The sequence below is a fragment of the Thermobia domestica genome, chromosome 16 (genome assembly GCF_964235325.1).
Source record: "Thermobia domestica chromosome 16, izTheDome1.hap1.1, whole genome shotgun sequence".
In the NCBI taxonomy this organism is placed as follows: Eukaryota; Metazoa; Arthropoda; class Insecta; order Zygentoma; family Lepismatidae; genus Thermobia; species Thermobia domestica.
The window spans coordinates 44,957,829-44,981,488 of record NC_137469.1 but is presented as its reverse complement, the minus strand read 5'-3'; positions in this window follow the sequence as shown (position 1 = coordinate 44,981,488).

Below are 23,660 nucleotides of genomic sequence, written 5' to 3'. Positions count from 1 at the left end.
CAGTTGGAGGAGGACTGACAACCACCAAAGGAGTGCATGGTGTAAATGGTCCACATGGGCCCCAGCTTACCTCCAGTTAAGATCTAGTTTACTGGTTGAAAGTTTGGTAACCGATGAACGAGCAGTCAGCAGAGAAGTGTTTAATGTAGATAATCCGCATGAGCTCCTGCTTGCTTCTAGTGAGAATCCAGTGTTACTGGTTGAAGGTTAGGTAAGAGATGAATGAGAACGAGCAACCGGCAGAAGAGTATTTGAAGTGGACAGTCCGCATGAGCTCCTGCTTGCTTCTAGTGAGAATCCAGTGTTACTGGTTGAAGGTTAGGTAAGAGATGAATGACAACGAGCAACCGGCAGAAGAGTGTTTGAAGTGGACAGTCCGCATGAGCTCTTGCTTGCTTCTAGTGAGGATCTAGCGTTACTGTTTAAAGGTTTGGTAACAGATGGAGGAGTACGAGCAACTGACAAAGGAGTGTTTGATCTGGATGCACCGCATGGGTCCCTTTTTGCTTCCAGTGAATCATCCGATGAACGATTTTGGGTTCTATTCAGGTCTGATGCTTGATTTTTTGCTTCAGGAATGCTTTCGTCTTCAGACCTGGCTTCTATTTTTAAGTCTATCACATCCACAATAGAAGGAAGAAAATCTTCTTCAGTGAACACATCTGGATTCAGTAGGACAACTCCAGATTCTTGAAGGCTGGATACCAATGGTTGCAGCGTTGTAGTCATCATCATAGGTATCTGCCTTTATTGGCAGGTCACTTGCCGCAGCTGAGAAGCTTCCATGCTCCACGGTCCTCCGCTAACTTCTTCGTCTTCGCGTATGATCTTTCTGTTTTTATATCATCCATTAATTGTAGTCTCCTTCGCCCCCTCCCTCTCTTTCCCGCCACCATACACTCTAGGACGTCCCTCATGATACAATATCTTCTTAGGCAACGTCCCAACCAGTTTCTCTTCCTCTTCCTAATGATATCTAAGTGTTCTTTTCTCACCCACCATTTCTAACACTCTCTCATTCGTTTTCCGTTCGACCCAACTAATTCTTTCCATTCTTCTCCACACCCGCATTTCGAAGGCGTCCAGTTGATTTTCATCACCTTTACGTAATGTCCACGTTTCCGCCCCATACAGTACAACACTCCACACGAAATATTTTATGAGTCTTTTTTTGTAGTAAGCCTCAGTAAACAAACTCGAAATTTGAAATAATGTGGGATGGATGATTCCTCATCCATTTATCACACACATTTGAATACCAGGATTTCAACGGGTCAAAAAAAGGAGCGATCTAATAGTTTCAAATTTTGACTGGGATTTGGTGGCAAACTCAACATCACTATTCTATTTTGCCTGCAGAAATCAATCGCTTCGATTGAAATGTGAGAGGTCTGATTGTCAACAAGTAAAAATACCTTTTTCGTAACCGAATTTGATCGCACATGTTGGTGTAAATAATATAACCATTCTACGAAAAGTTGTGAGTTGATGAACCAGAATTAGATATTCCCACAGAACCTGGCGGCGAGCCATCGAATAATTCTTGTTTCATTTGTTTTGTGGGAAATATCTGGGGAATAAAGGAACCAGATGCACTCACCATGAAACAGCTGTTATGTTAACTCCAAAATCACTAGATACAGTTTTATTCACAACTGATTTTTAGTCGACTTTTGGAACTTTATGAGGAACCGTATTTATTCCAGTTTCGTACATGTAGATATCCCGTGGAGAAAAGCCGTTTTGTCTTACAAGATCTTTTAGACAATTAAAAAAACATTCAACTTGTGGCTTGCTAAAACCACGAGCTCTCCCCAGACCAGTCTTTGAAGGCTGTTGCAAAGCAATTGTTAAATGTCTACGACGGAAAGACTCTGTCCAATCTCTTTCTGCCTTATATCTTAATCCTTAATTCTCCTTATATCAGTAATGGGAATCCATAGGATACAAAAAAATCGTATAATATTTAGACCCTTTATAAAAATATATTTCCAAATTCAGCTTATTCCATCAGTTACAGAATGCTTATCACCTACGAGGGTAACTTGGAAACTTCTCGACCTATTCTTGATGAAGTTACATATTGTCAAATGTTAGGTTAGGTTAGCTTCATACATCTTTATAGGATCCCATACCAATCATTGGACTGATACCGCTTGATGCAGAGTCGTTTTAACGTATGGTTACTAAACGACTGACTACTACAGAAAACATATGGTAGTCGAACTTTTTAGTATGGCACTAATCACGCGTCAGAACGACTCTGCATAAGGCCCATTGAAATTTATTACTGAAGACTACTGACATTTAAGATAAAAGAGGACAAAGCGTAGTATTTCTGAAACCTGAATAAAATAAGCAAGCGTAACGTTATTCAATAACTGCAGATGTCACTATCTCACACGTTTATCTGTTTCGAAAACTCAAACACCACCTTAGATACTGTTGTAAGGAATGGTATTTAGAATAAAAATTTATCCCTCGTACATAAGAAAATACCAGGATTCTTAAGAATTCTTAACGTTAGAGGCTACATATGGGAACCAGCATTAGTGAAGTTTGCCGTCACTCTCTATTACAACGGAATCTACATTCTTTTTTGATTGTTAGTTCTAAATCAAATTGGATTCTTTTTCATAGAACAGAAGGGGCAAGAGTACGCACGCGTACCCTTGCCCCGTAGGTATCTGCGTACCCTTGCCCCCTCACTATACAATTGATTTTCCCGTGATGTTGTACAGCCAACTCTTGGAAGAAAGTCAATTTACTCCATCCTGTCAAACAATGAATATGTTAGAAACGAACGCTTTATAGTACTTTGAGACCGTTATAAAATTGTGTAAGTTATTCATTAACTACTTATGTCCCAATATTATATCAAACTATTAGAAAAACATAAATAATTACCTAGATAGCTTGTAGTTTGCCCCAGCACACTCAAATTTATTTAGATTCTAGACGCCTTTAACATCAAACTCCACGTGACGCATTATTGCCATACGCGAATATATTCACCTGATTTTAGGGAATCGTATCCTTACCCCCCACGTACTCTTGCCCCCCTCTACTCTAGTGTCGATTTCATAGTTTTCGCGGTCGCTGAGATCAATGGTGATACTTTCATTAGGGATGATTTTCTAATTCAGCCACCATTGTATGTGGGCCGGGAGTCACCGGGGTGGAGAATTGCGAGACATGTAAAAATAATGGAAAATGACCGATATTAGTCTCAAATCAATAGTTTTCACTGTCGCTGAGATGAATGGTGATACTCACACAGGCGTTGACTTCCAAATACTGCCCCCTTCGGCTGCTGGCCAGAGGCATGGTTTTTTTCAAAATTGGAACCAGAGGATCATAGGGGCTTTTATCGGAATATGTAAAAGTAGTAAAAAATGGCAGATTTTAGTGTCACATTTTTTTTCACAATTCGAACCAAGGGGGTCTCAGGGGCGTTTACCGGGACATGTAAAAGTAGTAGAAAATGACCAATATTTGTGTCGAATCCATATTTATCGAGATTGCTCAGATGTATAGTGACAACCCCGATAGTGTTTACGTTCAAATTCAGCCCCCATCGGCCTTCCCAATGAAAACACATGTATATATATTATTTTGTTTTCCATGTAGTTAACATTAATGTCATAGTAGATTAAATGATAAAATTCGAATTAGTAATTCTGTTTTACATTGCTCCATACATACACTGGAGCAAATCCCGGGGGATGAAGGGGACATGTCCCCTCCAATCTTGGAACTGGGGAGATTGTCCTCCCCAATAATCCGATTTGAAATGTGTTTTTTGGGAGAGAAATTTGATTATTTGTGTCCGATCACTAGAAAGGAAAGTGAGATGAAATTAATGTCCACTCAGAATAAGCCTCAAATCTGCCCGCCTCCCAATGTTGAAAACAATTCTGCTCCCCTGATCCTCTACAGCATTGTTTCTCGGCTACATAAATATTTTGAACATCGCTATATATGTATATATATATAATATGGGAACGATGTTACCCGTCCCGCCCTCCCCTAATGTTGAAGACAGATTTGCGCTGTTGCATACATACCTGTCGCTTCTCGTTTCTTTTTGTCCATGAACTCAAAATCCTGGACAAGGCTTGCATAAATTTCTCGCCGTGCTTTTTGCTTTTCAATCCTGTCCTTGAAAGAGTCTGTTATCTTATCCCATATACAAAGTCTACATTCCACAAGTTCAATAACGGTTAAAATATCGAATGGAAAAATTCCTGCCATCTCTAAAAATCTAAGCAAAACTAGAAAGGTAAGAATGCAATAATACACCACCTTTTGATCCAGTCACTGTAGCTAAAATGCAGAACTCTATCAGGGGGTCGATCCCGGTACAAAGGGGAGAGGGAAAACTTGGATACATAGCTTTGGTCTTTGTTTTCAATTGCCATTCTACACATTATTTTTTAAAATGGGAGATTTGGGATAGTTTTGGAAGTGAGAGAAAAAATCTGTAACAAGTGAAGCATGAAGTCACATCCCTATTGTTGAGATCACAATCAAGAAAATGCCAAGTGAGTAACTTGTCCTTGGAGCTTGGGAAAGAGTGTTTGATTGTGTTGGTTTCGTTTCAAAATAATAATTCTACTTTGACTTGTCAAAAAATATTGTATTCAATTACTGCTTATTGCGTGGAACCGGGAAAAGTGATCTGCACACAATTCTAATGAAAATAAAAGGAAGTAATAATAATCAGGATTTTTTCCATATGCTTATGTTCACAGTGTATCAAAATTTGAAAATTACGCTTAAATTAATTTCCAGAATGTATTGAAATTTAAATGCATTAATAGATTAAAAAATATACCATCAAAGAGTGTGTGTGTGAGAGAGAGAGAGGGAGACAGAGAGAGAAAGAACAAAAATTAAAAATTAGTGGAAAATAATCAAGAACTTGGTTATCTAAATTTTCTATATTCTATTTGGTAATAGCTATTTAGAGGGAAACCAGTACTCTTCAAACTTCCCACATTTTATACTTATTTAATAAAGGGAATTAGCTACTCCAAAACAGAGACTGTAAAAAAATAATAAACTGTTCCGAAGTTGTTTATAGGACAAGATAATAATAATATTATTATACAATTATAATAGAAAATAATGGAAACAACAAAATTCCAAAGACAAGAAACGAAACAAAAATATACAGCGCCTTGTCACTCACTCTCTTCATCTAACTCACTGGCCGGCCGACATTATCGGCCACATGTGCATCCAAACACATGTGCATCATAAGAAAACATTGCCACCGACAAAATCGGTGTCGGCGATGCCGCCGACATTATCTGGGGCTTGGCCGACAGCATCTGCGTGTCGGAGGATCGGCCGATAATATCGGTAGCGTGTGTAAGCTACGATTTGAGTACATTGAAGTCGATTTCACCACCGACATTATCGATGATTCCACCGATATTATCGTTGCCGTGTGCAAACGCACTAAGACTTCTCTTTGATCTGTATGTCAGTTGATGCAAAAAATAAGTGAGTTTGTTCTACGCTCTACATTTCGAAACTGATTTTATAAGATGAACAGACTCCCCCCACTTGAAAACAACATAGACAGATTTTCTGAAACTTTCGTACGTTGTTAGCTGCAATATTCCTGTACAGGTAATTATTCGCGGAGATGTTTACATAGAATCAAGGAAATCTTTACGATCTATGAAGAGAAAGAAAACAGACTTTGTTCTTATTTGCTGTCAATCTGCATTCCATCGGTTTCTTTTTCTCCGCGGACAATCTTAAGTTCACGCACGTGACCTAGCGAGGGAAGAGAGAGAAAGAAATCTACCTGGTTAGATTCCTATCTGCTGTTGTGCATTGTTGCAAAATGCAGCCAATATCTTAAACAGCTTTTAAATGGAAGAAAATTAATTTTTAATTAGCGCGCTATAATATTACCTTAGCAAGAAAAAGTAAAAGTGAACATGCAATATTAATACTAATAAACATTTGGCCGAATTTTGAACTCTATAAAATAAATAGTTTTTATAAAATTTTGGAAAGAAATATGCTATGTTATTATATATATTAGGGATGGCCAAAAATTTTCGGATCCGAATATCCCGGATCCAGTGAGACCCGGACCTAGATCCGGATCTCGGATCTGGATCCGAAATTCGAATCTCAGAACTTGATTCGTGTCCAAACCTACATCTGAAATTGTGATCTTATAAAATTGAATATGTAAAATTCGTTAAAACTTTTTTCGGATTCACTGATATAGTAGGTTGCTGTGCTTTTAAATGTTTCCGTAACACGTTTGTGCTACCTTTGTTCTTTATTTTATTTTAACCTTGCAATATTTACATGTTGCACTTTCTGTCGAAGTCGCTTTAGTAAAATGTTTCCAAGTTTGATTTCTTCCCATTTCAGGGTATAGTGAACTGTCTGAAAACTGATGTAAATGGTAACAAATTCTTCTGTTTAGCTCCTCTTCGAAACTTAATGTTAACTTCACATTAATAATATTTATTTTATTCTTAGAAAATAAACTTTCTCCTTTTCTCAGATACAAATGAAATATCTTTTAAATAAGGCCCTTTTAATCGCAGGAATACTAGACAAAACAAACTCTTTATTAATAGTAGTTTCTGACTCACTAGAGTCCAACCATCAACAAATGTAATAATGAATATCTTTCACTTCGAAGGTATATACAACAAAAAATATAGACTGGTTGGCGTGAGAATTTCAGGAGAGCGATATGGTTGTGTTCGTTGTATGACTTTATTACCTAACTTATGGCTTGCCCTTCTGAGGTCGGTCGTTTGTTGAAGGAGTAAATATAAAAGAGATTTCTATTATTTTTTCTTCACCCTCCATGTTTCTTTAAACATACATTGCAGGAGGTAACCAAAACATATCCATGCGTCGTATCATTGAAGCGTTTTGTGTTTTGTATATTAAAGTGTTCAAAAATATTTAACATATTCGCATTTGTTCATGTGATCTCAGGTTCAATTCTCGGTGGAATCATACATGAGAAAATTGAAAGCTGAAACAATATGAAAATAGTATTTAAAAGTCAGGAAATTGATATTAAAACTTTAGCTATATATTGGGACTGTAAGGCTGTAGTTAAATTAACCCACACGTTTCGTGAAGATATATTACGTTGTTATTGTTTTTCCCTATAAGCTACCAGATACATCCTCAGAGGCTACTTTACACTGTAGTAATCAACAGATGAAAACATTGGAAAAGGAATGGAAGGAAGGTCTCCAGAGCCTTAGATCAAGGTACTAACCTAGCATTTGCCCAGTATAACTGAGAAACAACCCTGGAAAATCCTCAGTCAGGATGGCTGGTCTCCGAGTTCGAATCCGGTATTATCCAATTGCGAAGCAAGAATCATAACAAGTAGCCTGAGCTCGCTCCGTATTATTATTATTATTATTATTATTATTATTATTATTATTATTATTATTATTATTATTATTATTATTATTAATTAATGTAATGTTTTAAAATTAGTGCAAATTAAACCGTACTTTATTTATTGCTGATGTTATAGTTAATAAGTCTATATGAGACACCAGTCCGCTATCAAGAAAGAATACTAGAACTGGAATTCAGGAAGCGGGGGTAAAGAGATTAATGAGGATGAGGAAATTATGTACGATGCAAAAACTGAGTAATTATGACTTCGTCACAGATATATTCACTTACATACGTCAATTAATATTTCTCTGATACAGTGCACTCTTACTTTCTATAGTGGCAGGAAAATGGCCCGCTTTTGTAAACGGACACACTAAGCACGTGGGTATAGGTGCAATGTCCGTGCAAAGAAATATAGGTAAAACTAGAAAAAAATAGGGAGAGAGAGGGGAAATGATAAACCGCCCTTCAACTTAAAAAAAACTAAAAATAACTAAACTTAGAGCTACGAAAGACGCGAGACGAATTTTATTGAAAAGATTGTTTTTCCTTAGTGATTAGTTCTTCTAACTATGAACATGAATTAAAAAGAAAACAAGTAGGTAGCTCCGAGTTTCGCAAACTAGTTGAAAAGAAAATATTGGATAAAATTTAATAATAAAGAAGGCATTTATGATAATTAAAACAAACTAAATTCTTGGCACGACAGTCCTTTGGTTCCTACCAGCGGGCTTACGTTGAAAGTGGGGATGTGTAGTCAACGCATCGACACCCGAAGTCCTTATGCCGGCTTTCTAGACTAGAGTCCGCTACCTCTTACTTAAGATAACTTCCCCACGATGCTGGGTCAACATCGAAATTGTTGAGTGCCTCTCCGGAAATTGAACCCATGACCACGGGCACCGAAGGCAGGCTTTCAGTCTTCTATAGACGAAAAGCTATAGTTACCCACATTATCTAATACAGAAATAAGTTCTGATTCTCTAATAGCTTCTGATGGTGATAGTCAAGGTTCACCGAAGCATGAACCCAAACCCAAACTGAGATATTGATGTCACTGGAACGCCTTAAAAGTCATTGTGGGTAAGTGAATTGCCCGGATGTCCGGAATTGTCAGGATGAAGGGCGATGGTGATGTGAAATGCGGGGCTGTGAGAGGTACTACTTATGATAATTGGATTTATAATCTATGTTGCCATAAACCCTCTTAAAGAACATAAATGTTAATCTTACCTTTGTAAATGTTACATAAGGAGTTTTATTGCTATTATTAGGTTGCATTAGGAATTATCGGATTTATTTTAACGCTTAATTTTTACATCTCTTCTAATTTACGAATATTTAAATCGCAATTATACCCTTAAGGTCAATTAGTGATATTTTAAATCATGAAATGAAATGAAATCTTTAAGTTTAACGTCCCACGGTTATGCCGGTTAGGCTAAAGGAGACGGTGATAATGAGAAATGAGTGAAATGGTGGAATGAAGGAAGTGGGAGGAAACGGGAGAACCCCGAGAATACCCACGAGCACGATATTTGTCCACCACAAAGTCCACACGGCGCGTGCTGTGATCGAACCAGGAACCCCAATCACCGGAGTTGAACGCTCTACCACGGAGCCACCGCACCCTTCATTTTAAATCATTTCGAACCAACTTTATATACGGTTAGTCTTACTATATTTGAATAATTGAGACCAGAAGCAGTCTACACGCTAAGTCCAAAAGAATATTGGCAGACCTCCTGATACACCACGTCTTTCAGAAAGGTGAATTGTTGCAATCCGATACCCACATGAGGAAATCTTCGGTTCAGTGTGAAAGCTTCCATAAGAACCAGCACTCTCATCAGTGAAATATACTTTGGTAATTTTTATTCAATGTGAAAGTACCTAATTTTATTGCTAAAAAATGGCATTTATTTCAAACAAGTCGCCATTACAGTTTTCGTATTTAAACACAACACTCATGAAAAGTCATGTTAAAGCGCGACTTGCCCCTGAAAAAGAATATAGGTCTATATCTGTTTTTAGTTTCTCGTGTTCCCCAAAGTACACCCGGACTTAGTGCAAGTGCCTTCCGCTCGCACTACCTAGGTACAAACGGCTACGATCTTGGTACTAGCACTTGTTTCGGTTTCCAGATCTCAAATATTTATATTTCAGCCTGATTCTATGTATGAATCCGATATTTCAAATCTAGATAAGGGGCACCAAAATTCATAGTTTATTCTCGGTGCTCATATTGTGATTTATTAAATAATTATTAAATCTAATTGTAAGTTATACATTTGATATTTTGAAAAGACTGAGCAAGATAAATATACGTAAAAACTAGTCAATACTTATCTTAACTGTTTATGTTTTCTTAACTGTCAATGAAATAGGTGTATTGAGGAATTTTAAATACTCGTGTTTTGTATTCCGGTTTCAAATATAAATATGTATGTATTTCATCTCGGTCCTACAACCGGGTGGACTTAGATTCGACATTCGAACTCTCATCCGGATCAAATCAGATTATTTTTTAGTTAGGCAAGCATTTAATCGTTAGTGTAGATTCAAGGAGACAAATAGACTTGCCAGTATTCTTCTTAATTTTCTGTTTTCTTCTTCACTGTCAGGACTTCGTGAAATTTCTTTCGGCGAATTTTTGATATTCAAGTTTATCACAATTTGGGTGGGATGTGGGTTTGGATAAGAATCAAGATCTGAGATCCGAATTTCGAATCCAGATCCGGATCCAGATCCGAGATTCGAGATCCGGACCCAGATCCGAGATCCGGACCCAGATCCGGATCTTCCAATCCGACCAGATCCGGATCCGGCGATCCCTAATATATATAACGTTACCCTCGTTCCCCCTCAGTTTTACCCCTACTATATATGACAATTAACATTTCCCTTTATCTTATTATGGACATAATAAAATGGATACTCAGAACAGTTTTGGTTTTCAAACACTAATGCCAAGAAGGAAGCATATCTCCATGAAACACGCATATCGTTTTGTTTATTTCTTTCTTTCTTAACTCTTCGATCTAGTCGATCGCCTGAAGGCAAAACATCGCACAGCAAACAAGCTGCTTCGACACGTGCCAACGACAGAACGAAAGTCTTGATTTTAGTACTGAAACTACACTCAGGCAAAAAAAAGCAAAATGCCCGCACGCTTCTGTGCCTTGTAACATTGTGTTAAAAAAAAAACAAACACAAGGTCAGCTGTCAGACACCTGATAAGACTTTTATACAAATCGTCGTTGTTTGAAGCCTCTTTATTCCTCATAAAAACAATATATCCAGATTCGCGAAAGCCCACAGAGATTGTATTAGAAAGTTAAAAAAATATCTTTATCATTGAGATCATTTATTATATTATTATTATTATTATTATTATTAGTAGTAGTAGTAGTAGTAGTAGTAGAATTACCACATAATATTTTTCGTTAGTCCTTACAGCAATTAATACTTAGCAGCAGAGGTAAAAGTGCTTGGGAATGCAGGGGAAGCCGTCCCCCACCTCCAAAAAATGTGTACGGCGTCCCCCCAGTTCCTAAGAAATTACAATGGGCAAAGATAGGCATGGGGGACGGCGTGATGTCATGCCGCTACCTACCGTTCCCCTACCTTTTCAGATTCACTTTATCTTTGCTTAGCAGGAAATCGATACAAGAGTTAGTAGGACAGCCACTCTTTATTGATAAAAATCGTAATTTGGCGTTATTAAAAACACAATTTCTGTGTCTAGAGGTAGAAGAGAGGGGACCATGGAAGTTACTATTGCCACGTACAAAAATGAAACCTGTATTCAACACTGACTACGTATAATTCAAGGATTTTTTTAAAGCAAAATGCTTACACCTTTTCAAAAGTAAAATTAAAATAATTACTAAGAAATACATTCATTGAAAAACTCAGGGGTGGCAAGTCCACCGTTTTAAATCTGCTGCAGAGCGTTCAAGTCCAAATTCAAGTAAAGTTAACGCATGGAAGACCCAGGTTCGATTCCCGGTGGGAGTTCATGTGATTCGGATTCGACGTTAATTAGTAGGTATACGTTTTATATAGCTTCGCTGCTGAAAGGGACGTTAAGTTCAAAATCAACTCAAGAAAAGTTAAAACAATGAGAATGTTTTCTACTGTTTTGTCGTATGCAATTCTATGTTAAATAAAACTACATACACTATTTGATAATGGAAGCATCGTCAGAAATATAGTATCCAATAAATAAAACTTTTCACGGAGGGTTTATCTGAAGATACATACAAATATTGAAAATAGTTGAAAAAGGTGCATAATGCGGAAATACTATTTTATCGCGTATGAACTTAAGGCTTCTAGAACAGCAAGTTCTGACCAGATATTAACACCGCAGAACCAGAATATGATCAAGGGATGGACTAAACCAGCGTTTCCCAACCGGTGTGCCGCGAATGGGTCGCTGGTGTGTGTGCCGCGAGGAAATCGGAACAAAATTATTAATTCTATAGCAATCAAATTGCAAGACATATAGAAAAAGGTATGTTTGTATTTCAAATTACTACTATGAATCTAAAATTTAAAGTGTCATACTGTGTTACTTTTCTGTAGAACATTTTTCTGTACATTTCTAATTTTGAAAAAAAAAGTATTTGTTATCATTGTTATGACCATTATTGCCTCTTTATTGTTGCATACTATTTCGTAACTTGAAATTTTAAAATATTATTCAATCCTTCCGGCAAAGTAAACATGCATACGAATTAGCTATATTTGTGTTTTAAAAGTAAAAGAGATTCGTTTGTTCGTTCGTTATTTAGTGATCCTCCTTCTTAATGAAAGGTTGGATACAGTTTTCGAAAAAAAAGTGTATTTTTAACAACTTGAGCCCTATATCTGATTGTAATTGTTTTCTATTTTTAAATTAAAATGAAAAATAAGCATAATGATTTACCACGGGGAAAAAACAGTGGTCTAGCTTTCTTCTCTGTGAGAAGGATGTCAGTAATCAGAAAAAATACTACAGTATTTTATATTTTCAAATAATAATAATAATAATAATAATAATAATAATAATAATAATAATATGTGTGCCGCGAGAATTCAAGTTACCCTGAAGTCTGCCGCAAGTTGAAAAAGGTTGGGAAACGCTGGACTAAACCATAGTTTCCAACTTTACCCAGTGTAAATAAAGTAGGATTGAAACCCACTCTATCCAGTGTACACCTGAGCGTCATGGGGGGGGGCTGTATCCCTAACCCCTTATAAAATTCCTCTTGGATCCGCGCCTGTTGAAACCAATTCATATTTCATAACTTCATACACGGCACGATCAAGCACTGAATCTATTGAAATCTTACTACATAAAATAATTATCGAGTGTCTACACTTTTTCTATTAAAGCTCATAGTATATTCTATCATAATATAAATTGTCACTCATGTAGTGTGTGCTAATATAACTAGAGATGCGCACGAGACAAGATTTGTGGCTGTCTCGTCTCGAAAATGTGCTGTAAAAGTGATGTCTCGACTCGAAAAATGTATATTTCTCTATTGGAAGTGCCATGTCTCGACTCGAATTTTGTCAGGAAAATCCTGTCTCGATTCGTCTCGTGCGCATCCCTAAATGTAACTCATGACAAAAATGTTTTGTTTTAAAACAAAATCAAACGGTTGAAGTGGACTCTGCCGAGTAGAAGACATCCAATTTATTAAACCGCCTCGCAACTCACTTGGCAGCACACTTAGGTTACACTCTTCACCTTTTTCCCATGCTATCTAAAGTATCGGCTAATCTTAAATTCGCATTGCCGATTCGGGTTTTCTAACAATAATTATTATGTTGCAACTTAATTTGGATGTGAAATTCTGACTTAATTAGCATTTAAGAACTTCGAAGTCTGCATTAAAATCATGACAAAAATATAGTTAAATCTCAGTTCTAAATTTTATGTCTACCTTGCATCTAAATACTTGTGCTGTCATTTGTTTCAATGTTGGTAGGAGCCGAAGTTCCAATTGATCCCAATTTTTCGCCTTAATTCCCTCTATTTGTTCATAAAATCTTAGAGAAATATTATTATTAACAAGCAACACTTCTGAAGTGTAACACTCCGATCTTGATAAAATTTGGAAGGTAGATACTATACATGAAATAAACGAATACGTGTTTCTTATTTTCTGTGGAGAAAAGTGTTTTAAGGGGCAAGAGACCCCACCCACAATTTTGAAATTTGACGCCCCAAAGGCAAAAACCAAGGAAACCGAAGTAAACGAAATTTTACTCACATATTGCAGATATAAAATGAGGGAGCACGTGTTTCGTATTTTCCTGGAAAAAACGGTTAGGTAGGGACCGGATCCCTCCAAAACTTTCATCACGAAATATCGAAAGTGATAATAGCAATATGACAAATGCGTGTAAAGGACACAAAGAATTGCAACGAAACTTTGTGTATGAACAACATACCAAAAAATAAAGGCACACGGTTTTTTTTATTTTGTGCTGAGAAACGATTTCAGGGGGCAAAAGCTATCACCCAAAATTTTGAAAGTTAAGGCCCGAAAGGCCAGAGGAAGTGAACCGAACTGAATGAAATTGTGCACAGATATTGTCGACATAAAATGAGGGAATACGTTTTTCTCATTTTCCTGAGAAAAAAAGAAAACCGTTTAGGTGGGACACACACACCTCCAGAACTTTGATCATGAAATATCAAAACTGCTAATAACAGAAGTGTTTGAAGGACATGACGAATTGGAACGACACATTGTGTAGGGACAATACGCAAAAAATAAACGAATACGGTTTTTCTTTTATTTCCTGCGGAAAAACGGTTTTAGGGGGCAAAAGCCCCCATCCCAAATTTTGAAATTTGAGGCCCAAAATGCAAGAAGAAGTGCACCGAATTAAATGAAATTGTGCGCAGATATTGTAGACGAAAAACGAGATAATTGGGTTTCGTATATTCCTGGGAAAAGCGGTTGAGTGAGGCACGGACATTCTAAACCGTTGATTATGGAATATCAAAAGTGCAAATAAGCATACGCAAAAGTTCCTAAAGAATATGGAGAATTGGAGCGAAACTTCGTAAAGGGACTATTTGCAAAACAGTATAAGAAACGTGTTTTAATTTTTGCGGAAAAACAGTGTTGGGGCCTAGGTCCCATCCCCCCCCAAAAAAGAAATATTACCGTAATAGCTCAGAAAGGAGTGGACCCAAGCAAATCAAATTTTGTGTAGGCATTATATGTAAAATAAGGGCTCTCGTGTTTCTCAAGTGTTCCTATCCGTTTTGCTTCAAATTTGGCATACCAATAGCAAACTGGAAATAAATCGACACGTGTTTTTCTTTATGCTGAAAAAACATTGCAAGGGTTAAAGGTGCCTCCTGAAATACTATAAAATACGCTATACTGTTTGTGTTTGCTGTTACTTGATCTGCCAAATTTGAAGAAATCGGATGGAGACACGACACTTGTGAAACACGAGAGGCCATATTTTACATATCCAATATCTACATACAATTGCTTTCGCTTCGGTCCACTTCTCCCGCGACTCAACGCCTCGGTTCACTCACAATTTTTTTTCTTTCAGGAAAATACGAAACACGTATTCCCTCACCTTACCTCTACAATATTAGTGGACATTTCATTCACTTCGGTCCACTTCTTCTTGTCTTTTGGGGTCAAATTCCAAAATTGTAGACGAGGGCTTTTACCAACCAAAACCGTTTTTAACCAAAATTAAAAAATGTATTCGTTTACTTTTTGCGTATTGTCCATACTCGCAGAGCTCCTCCGTGGCTAAGCGGTTAGCGTACGCGCCTTTGGAGTGGGAGACCCGGGTTCGATTCCCGGCGGGAGCTCATGTGGTTCGGATTCCACTTTAATCAGTAGGTCCACGTCTCATATAGCCTCGCTGCTGAAAGGGACGCTAAACTAAAATCAACTCAACTCAACCCATACACGCAGTTTGATGCAATTCTTCATGTCCGTTACACGCATCTGATATACTCTTACTAGATATTTTGATATTTCGTGATGAAGGGTTTGGAGGGATCCATGCTCTACCTGGCCGTTTTTTCCAGGAAAATAAGGAAACTTATTCCCTAATTTTGTGTCTACAATATCCCTCCATATTTCATTCACTTCAGTTCACTTCTTCTTACCTTTCGCGCGTCAACTTTCAAAATTTTGGTTTTGGGTTCTTTTGCCCCTAAAACCGTCTTTCCGCAAAAAAGAAAAACATACTCTTTATTTTTTTGTAAACACAGAAAGTTTTGTTCCAATTCTTCATGTCTTTTACACACATCTAACATATTGTTACTAGCATTTTTCATTTTTTGTGATCAAAGCTTTGGAGGGGTCGGTGCCCCACCCAACGATTTCTAAAGGAAAATACGAAACTCGTAGTCACTAACTTTATGTCTACAATATCTGTGCACAAATTCACTCCCTTCGGTTCACTTCTTTTTGCCTTTCGGGAGTCAACATTCAAAATTTTCTTTGGGAGGTTTTGCCCCCCAAAAACCGTTTTCCCGCAGAACATAAAAAACCCGTATTCATTTACTTTCTGCGTATTGTCCATACACAAAGTTATGTTGCAATTCTTTATTTCCTTTACACACATCTGACATACTGTTATTATTACTTTTGATTTTTCGGGATCAAAGGTTTGGAGGGGTCTGTGCACCACCCTACTGTTTTTCCCAGAAAAGTACGAAACTCGTACCCTCATTTCACGTCTGCAATATCTGTGCACAATTTCATTCACTTCGGCTCATTTCTTCTTGCCTTTTCGGACGTCAACTTTCAAAATTTCGGGTGGTGGCTTTTGCCCCTGAAACCATTTTTCCGCAGAACAAAAAAAAAGTATTCATTTTTCTGCGTATTGTTAATACACAAAGTTATGTTGGAATTCTTCAAGTTGTTTGCACACATCTGACATACTGTTGGTAGCACTTTTAATATTTCGTGATCACAGGTTTGGAGGGGTCCATGCAGCACCCAACCCTGTTTTCCAGGAAAATAGAAAACCGTATTCCCTCATTTTACGTCTACAATATCTGTGTAGAAATTCATTCACTTCGGTTCACTTCTTTTTGCCTTTCGGGCGTCAATTTTCAAAATTTTGTGTGGGAGCTTTTGCCCCCTAATACGATTTTTCAACAGAACATAAAAGAACCCGTATTGCTTTATTTCTGGCGTATTATCCATACAAAAAGTTTCATTGCAATTCTTCATGTCCCTTATACACTTTCTACATACTGTTATTAGCATTTTAATTTTTTGTGATCAAAGGTTTGGAGGGGTCCGTGTCCCACATGACTATTTTCTCCAGGAAAATATGAAACCCGTATCCTTATTTTATGTCTACAATATATGTTCACATTTGCACTCACTTCGATTCACTTTTTGGGGCCGTGGTGGCTCAGTGGTAGAGTGTTCACCTCTGGTGCTTGGGGTCCAGGGTTCGATCCCAGCCCCCGCCAAGTGAACTTTGTGGTGGACAAACACCGTGTGCGTGGGTTTTCTCGGGGTTCTCCCGTTTCCTCCCACTTTCTTCATTCCGCCATTTCATTCATTACTCATCATCACCGTCTCCTTTAGCCTAACCGGCATAACCGTGGGACGTAAAACTTAAAGATTTCATTTCATTTTTTTTTCGATACACTTCTGTTTGCCTTTCGAGTTCAACTTTCAAAATTTAGGGTGGGTGGAAGCTTTTGCCCCCTAAAACCGTTTTCCCGCAGAACTTAGAAAAACCCGTATTCGTTTACTTTTTGCGTATTGTCCATACACAAAGTTATGATGCAATTTTTCATGACCTTGACACACATCTGACATACTAGCACTTTTGATATTTTGTGAGCAAATGTTAGGGAGGGTCCGTGCCGCACCCACTCCTTTTTTCCAGGAAAATAGCAAACCCATATTCCCTCATTTTATGTCTACAATGTCCGTGCACAATTTGATTCACTTCAGTTCACTTCTTTTTGCCTTCCCGGCGTCAACTTTCATAATTTTGTGTGAGAGCTTTTGCCCCTAAAACCGTTTTTCCGCAGAAAAACCCTTCTCCATTTTTTTTTTTTTTTTTGCGTATTGCCCGTACATAAAGTTTCATTGGAATTCTTCATGTCCTTTACACAAATCTGATATACTGTTACTAGCACTTTTGATATTTCCTGAGCAAATGTTTGGAGTGGTCCGTGCCCCACCTAACAGTTTTTTCAGGAAATACGGAACTAGAATTCCCACATTTTATTTTCACAATATGTGTGAAAAATTTCATTCCCTTCGGTTCACTTCTTCTTGCTTTTTCGGCGTCAAATTTCAAACTTTTGGTTTGGGTTCATTTCCTCCCCCCTAAAACCGTTTTCCTGCAGAACATTAAGTTGTTGAGTTGACTTTAGTTTAGCGTCCCGTTCAGCAGCGAGGCTATATGAGACGTGGACCTACTGATTAACGTGGAATCCGAACCACATGAGCTCCCGCCGGGAATCGAACCCGGGTCTCCCACGCCAAAGGCGCGTACGCTAACCGCTTAGCCACGAAGGGGCTCCAGAACATTAAGAAAACGTATTCTTTCATTTTTTTGCCTATTGTTCATACACAAAGTTTCGTTGCAATTCTTCATGTCTTATACACACATTTGACATATTGTTACAAGAACTTTTATTTTTCGTGGTCAAATGTTTGGAGGGGTCCGTGCCCCACGCGGCCGTTTTTTCCAGGGAAATACGACATTCGTATCCTCATTTTACGTATTCAATATCTGTGAAAATTTTTATTCACTTCGGTTTACTTCTGCTTTTCAGGGGCCGCCGTGGCTCAGTGGTAGAGCATTCACCTCTGGTGCTTGGGGTCCTGGGTTCGATCCCAGCCCCCGCCAAGTGAACTTTGTGGTGGACAAACACCGTGTGCGTTGGTTTTCTAGGGGTTCTCTGTTTCCTCAGACTTTCTTCATTCCACCATTTCATTCATTACTCATCATCGTCTATCTCCTTTAGCCTAACCGGCATAACCGTGAGACGTAAAACTGAAAGATTTCATTTTTTCTTCTGCCTTTCGGGCGTCAACTTCCAAAATTTTGTGTGGGAATTTTTCCCTCTAAAACCGTTTTTCCGCGGAAAATAAAAAAACAATATTCATTTATTTTTTTGTCCACACATAAAGTTTCGTTGCAATTCTTCATGTCCTTTACACACATCTCAGATACGGTTACTAGCATTTTTGATATTTCGTGATCAGAGGTTTGGAGGGGTTAGTGCCCCACCGAACCGTTACTTCCAGAAAAATACTAAAACCGTATTCCCCCATTTTATATCTACAATATCTGTGCACAATTTCATTCACTTCGGTTCAGTTCCTTTTGCCTTTCGGGCATCAACTTTCAAAATTTTGGGTTTGAGCTTTTTTCCCTTAAAACTGTTTTTTTTACAGAAAATTTAAATAAATGTTTTCCTTTATTTTTTGCGCATTGTCCACAGACGCAGTTTGATTAAATTCTTCATGTCCTTTAAACACATCTGACATGCTGTTACCAGCACATTTGATTTTCCGTGCCACGTTCCGTGCCCCACCTAACCGTTTTTTCGAGGAAAATACGAAACTCGTATCCTCATGTTACGTTTGGAATATCTGCGCTTAATTTCGTTCACTTCGGTTCACTTCTTGCCTTTCGGACATCAAGTTTTAAAATTTTGGGTGGGAGCTTTTGCCCCTAAATCCGTTTTTCCGCAAAAAATTTAAAAAGGCCGTATTCCTTTAGTTTTTGCGTATTTTCAATACAAAATGTTCCGTTGCAATTATTCATGTCTTTTACACACTTCTGACATACTGTTACTAGCAGTTTTGATATTTCGTGATAAAAGGTTTGGAGTTGTCCGTGCCCCACCCAACCGTTTTTTCCAGGAAAATACGAAACTCGTATTCCCTCCTTTTACGTCTACAATATCTGTGCACAATTTTATTGACTTTGGTTCAGTTGTTCTTGCCTTTCGGGTGTCAACTTTCACAATATAGAGTGGGGCTTTTATATTAAAACTTACGTAACTTTATGTAACTTTTTCTTTTTTATGAGATTCTTTTTTTGGGAGGTAAGGAGAGAAATGTTTTCCTCTGATATGTGTCTTTTGCCATTCATCTTTTTTGAACTGCTTAAGTAAGATCATTTTGTAACTTTTGATGTCATCCATCTCCGTCATGATAATATTATTGTCATTTTTAACAATTTGTTTTATTCCCTCATTTGCAGTCTGCCACACTGATATATTTATTACAAAATTGAGGTTTGGTCCAGCGCCTTTCGAATTCGGAACCAACCCAACCGCCGAGCTTTTTGGGTTGCCTGCTATTGCAGGAAAACGAGAATTGCAGGTGGTAATGCACTTTTGGAGTCGTGTATACAATGTTTTGTGTACAAAATGTATCACAAATTCAACTGTTAGGAAAAAAGAAAAAAGAAACTTGCTGCATAATTCATGAAACAATTTTTGCATTCTTAGCAAATGCATCGCATCCGTGTACATCAAACTTGTAAAGAAAAAAAAAACAAAAATAAAGTACTTTCCCCTGAGACATACATGGTTTCGGTATGATGTAATGGAATTCGAGCTTTTTAGCGACAGAAATGAGCAATCAAGTGACGTACAAAGAGAGAGCGCTCGCGAGAGAGGAAGAGCGAGAGAGAGAGAAAGTGTGTGTGTGAGAGAGAGAGATCAGAGGGGTCCAGGCAGAAATGGGCGAAAGGAGGGGGTAAGTTTGAAAAGGGGGTGGGAGTTTAAAAGCACCCAACACAGAACATTATGCAAGGAAATCTCTCGTCATTTTCAGGGCCATGTTGTTTGTCGACATCAATTATGCAATCCGGTTCTTCATTTCCTGGTTTACAATCACGACTAAACCACAAACAGCTAACATTCTGTTAATATGGTGTAAATACCTAATGATTATTGATCCGATGATCCACTGGGATAAAATTTTACAAATATATATATATACACACACACATCCCCTGTACGAAAAGCTATGGTCACACATTTCTGTGCTCGACAGTTTGTCTAAAATGTCCATATAAAAATGTTACAAGCTTCAGTTAAAATTCCAGTCGTTATATAATATAAAAGCAAGAAGTTGACAAAATTGCACGATAATTGGCTGTAAAACACCTTAGCTATAACTGTATATTCCAAGAAAACCAATTTCCAAAAATATGAAACGAAACGACATCTTTAAGTTTTACGTCCCACGTATATGCCTAGGCTAAAAGATACGGTATTGATCAGAATTGAAGGAAATGATGGAATGAAGAAAGTGGCAGGAAACGGAAGAACCCCAAGAAAACTCATGCACACGGTGTTTGTCCACCACAAAGCCCACTAGGCGCGAGTTGGGATCGAACCAAGGACAACATACACTAAAGATAAACGCTTTAACACTGAGATACTGTGGCCCACCTTTCCATAAATATGTATACAAACTACCTGTACAATGGTTGTTTGATAACCATGTTCCAGAGTAATGTACTGCTACTCTAGAAAAGAATATAGGGGGGCGCGGTGGCTCAGTGGTAGAGCGTTCACCTCTGGTGCTTGGGGTCCCGGGTTCGATCCCAGCCCCCGCCAAGTGAACTTTGTGGTGGACAAACACCGTGCTCGTGGGTTTTCTCGGGGTTCTCCCGTTTCCTCCCACTTTCTTCATTCCACCATTTCACTCATCTCTCATTATCACCGTCTCCTTTAGCCTAACCGGCATAACCGTGGGACGTAAAACTCAAAGATTTCATTTTCTAGAAAAGAATACTGATTCAGAAAAACAAACTTTTAGCAAATTAAAATAAATGGGATAATTAATGTGTTTGGTAATGTTTTGTCACGAAACTATGTTCATGGTGTTGTTTAAACGTCACATTTCATGACTTTATACTACAGCACTCATGTGTGATCTCGGGTTCAATTATCGATAGGAGAAGTTACTTCAGATGAAAATCATGAAATGATGTTAATTCGATTTTCGCTATGAATTTCCCGCTGTTATAGTGACAATCGTTCATATCTATCATGCACAGGGCCCCGGGTTCAATTCTCTGTAGTAGAATCTTCAAATTTTAAGCAGTATAGTGCTTCAGATTCCAACTTTAAATGTGGGTCTACGACTGTTGCATTTGTACTAAAACAAGACGATAACTCTAACGAATCAACCAAACGAATTCCTTTTTAAGTTATTGACTTCTTCTCATTTATGAATCCGATAGTGTAAATGGAAGATAGATTCAAACCAATCGATATAATATTTACGTCTTCTCCCAATCATTAACAAGGAAAGGTTCCTTGATGGCCAATAAACAAGCTTTACTTGTTTGATTTCTACTGCTAACTATTTATAGGTTCAACTTTATATAAATTACGATAAAACAACGCTTTTTTCTTACGTCTGATTTTTCCTTTCTCGAGATCTAAGACTCTCGTGCATGGTATGGTCGTCCTAGTTAGTCTGTAACATGATGCACTTCCCATAGTTTACTTCTGTATAGATTTATATTAGTTACTGAATCAGAAATATCTTTTTAAAATGACTTTAAAACATAGAAAGTATTGCTAAGCAAATAGAATTATCAAAGTTTTACTTTAAATTGTGTAGTTTCATATGCGCAAAGACAATCTATAAATATTTAGTACACTTTCTTAAAATAAGATCCATAGTAGTTTTATGCAATTTTTTTAATGTTTTGAACAAGGCTATATTAGACGGAGACGTGTAAATCGAACCCGTTAGAACATGATTGAGAAATATGTGCTGCCGTCACTCGGTCGACTGCAATGACTATTATCTACAGTTACTTTGCTTGTGCAAACTACATTTTACTGAGTTATATTATTTGTAATAGCTAGTATAATGTTCTGCTTTGGTAGAACTTTGTGCTGAATTATGTTGCTCTGATTACATCGTACTGCAAAGTGGTCAAACAAGCCACATTCAAAACATAGCTTGCAAAATGAGTAGCACCTATTTAGCAGTTTATGCCATGCACAAGTTGTGCATCGTTGTGCTCTTTTCGGTTTATAATTAGTTCCCGCGAAATGCTTGTTATTTTGGTTATTGTTACGAGTCCGTTCAAATGATTTATAGTTTGTGATTGGTTAACTGGATTCAATCCTAGTTATTTGACTTGAAAAATTGTAGCTGCTTGTCTGTACGTTAGACTGTTACTCCAATATCGATGCAGCCTTGAATGATAACTTGTATGCAGTCGATACCTATCGGTTAGGAGACTCCAATATATACTCCAAAAACAAATCTACATTATTTGCGTAATCACAAATGGAAACTTATTTCTCTAAAGACAGCACATAATTCATTACCATTTACACTTCAAACTGCGCCATTTTCTGTAACTTGTAAACTGTCCGATATATGGTTTGTTTGTGCACCAAATTGTTTTGTTAGCATACTCTTTAGTTGTTCCTAACTGGAGTCTCACAGATTTTACAATGCTTTGTGTACAGGGGTGCAAATAACTGCCAATAAGACGGGAACTTTTCTGTTCTCATCGTTGTCTGCTGCTACACATAATTGTCCAAACTGTTTTAATTAATTTTGAACATTAACTATTTCCGTATCGATGATACTGAAAATCTAGGAGCCAAACATGGTATTGCCTCTAAACTGCATCATTGTTGTTTAATGCATTCGTGTTAATAATGTCAAATATCTAATTAAATGGTATAGAACAAACTTCTAATTAGGTATAAGGAGCATTTCCAGTAACCAGACTGCAATAAAATAGTACAAAATAAACATTTATTTCAGTGGTGCCCACCCCCCTTATGTCCATGACGCACCCCCCAATTGTCTATCCATAGGTGTTCTTCCATGAAAAAATTCTTTTCGATTAATTTTTACCCCCCTGAAACATATTTATATAGATTTTAACCCCCCAAATATTTCAATGACGCAGTTTGCGTCATATCCCCCCTTTGTGGGCACCCCTGTAAGCAGTCATGTGCAACAGCCTGCCCTCGGGCCGTCCCCGCCCGCCTGAGTTGTTATTGAAAATTAATTTCTTACTTAATGTCTTAAACTGAGCTGAAAGTGTTTATTAATGATGTCCGCCTTGAAAATATCCTCCGCGTTAGAACATCCAGTGTAAAGTGTACCACCGAACATTAGCAGACTGGTCAAGTGGTCCACTCAAATGGTAGATAAATAGAATTTTCTGCTTGTCTACGATTTGTGCACGACGAATGATTTTATATATTGAAT